This window comes from Chiloscyllium plagiosum, chromosome 8 (genome assembly GCF_004010195.1).
Source record: "Chiloscyllium plagiosum isolate BGI_BamShark_2017 chromosome 8, ASM401019v2, whole genome shotgun sequence".
NCBI lineage: Eukaryota > Metazoa > Chordata > Chondrichthyes > Orectolobiformes > Hemiscylliidae > Chiloscyllium > Chiloscyllium plagiosum.
In genome coordinates this window covers 392432-394180 of record NC_057717.1, presented here as the reverse complement: position 1 = coordinate 394180, position 1749 = coordinate 392432, and positions in this window count along the sequence as shown.

Sequence of the window (1749 nt, the reverse complement as noted above, 5' to 3'; positions counted from 1 at the left end):
TTACACCAGGCCTGCTGAGTTTCTCCAACATTTTCTCTTTTATGATGAAGTAACCAGTTTGATTGGCACCACATCTACAAACATTCAGTCCATCCACCACAAATGCTCCGTGGACAGCACCTTCAACATCCATGAACACCACCTTCCTAAAGGCAAAGGCAGTAGATGCATGAGAACACCTTGACTGGCATGTTCCTTTTCAAGCCACTCACCATCCTGACTTGGATATATATTCCTTTAGTAAATTCCCATTCGATCATAGGGCTGATCTCTCAGAAACATAACTGATTGTGTGTTTCACCTGGATCACCATGCCTCAGGGAAGCGGGGGGTTAAGAAGATGGGACTTTTATTGTGATCTCAACCAGTGTGGTTTGGAGGTGCCAGTGTTGGTCTGGGGTGGCCAAGGTTAAAAATCATACAACACCAGGTTATAGTCCAAAAGGTTTATTTGGAAACACCAGCCTTTGGAGCACTGATGAAGACGTAGCACCTCAAAATTAGTGCGTCCAAATAAACCTTTTGTACTATAACCTGGCGTTGCATGATTTTTAACTTCAACCAGTGTGAGAATTGAATTGTGCTGTTAACGTCGAACATTGAACAAGAAAGCACAGGACTGGCCCTTCAGTCCTCGATGTTGTGCTGACCTTTAATCCTCCTTGAAGATCAAAGGAACATCCATACCCTTCATTGTTCCACCTTCCATGTGCTGATCTAAGAGTCACTTAAATATCCCTCATGTATCTCACTCTACTATCACTGCTGGCAGTGCATTCCACACACCCACCGCTCTCTGTGTGAAGAACCTACCTCTGACATCCCCCCAAACCTTCCTCCAATCACCTTAAAATTTGTGATAGCCAAATGTGAAGCATGACCTGCCCCTCACAAAGCCATGATGACTATCTCTAATCAAGCTATGGTTTTCCAAGCAATCAAAAATCCTGTCTGTCAGAATCCTCTCCAATTATTTGTTTCCCACAGATGTAAGACTGACTGGTTTGTAGTTCTCAGAGTTAACCCTATTCCATTTCTTGAACAAAGGAATAACATTTGCCACGCTTCAATCATTTGGCACTACTCCAGTGGACAGTGAGGATGCAAATGTCATCGTCAAAGGCGCGGCAATCTCTTCCCTCGCTTCCTGTAGTATCCTAGTTGTATCCTGTCTGGCCCATGGGACGTATGTATCATAAAACATAGAACATAAAACATTACAGCGCAGTACAGGCTCTTCGGCCCTCGATGTTACGCCGACCTGTCATACTAATCTGAAGCCCATCCAACCTACACTATTCCATGTACGTCCATATGACGACTTAAATATACTTAAAATTGGCAAATCTACTACCATTGCAGTCAAAGCATTCCATACCCTTCCTACTCTCTGAGTAAAGAAACTATCTCTGACATCTGTCCTATATATATCTCCCCTCAATTTAAAGCTATGCCCCCTCGTGCTCGCTGTCAACATACTTGGAAAAAGGCTCTCCCTGTCCACCCTATCTAACCCTCTGATTATCTTATATATCTCTATTAAGTCACCTCTCAACCGAATTCTTTCTAATGAAAACAACCTCAAGTCTCTCAATCTTTCCTCGTAAGACCTTCCCTCCATACCAGGCAACATCTTAGTAAATCTCCTCTACACCCTTTCCAAAGCTTCCACATCCTTCTTATAATGCGGTGACCAGAACTGTACACAATACTCCAAGCGCAGCTGCACCAGACTTTTGTACAGCTGCA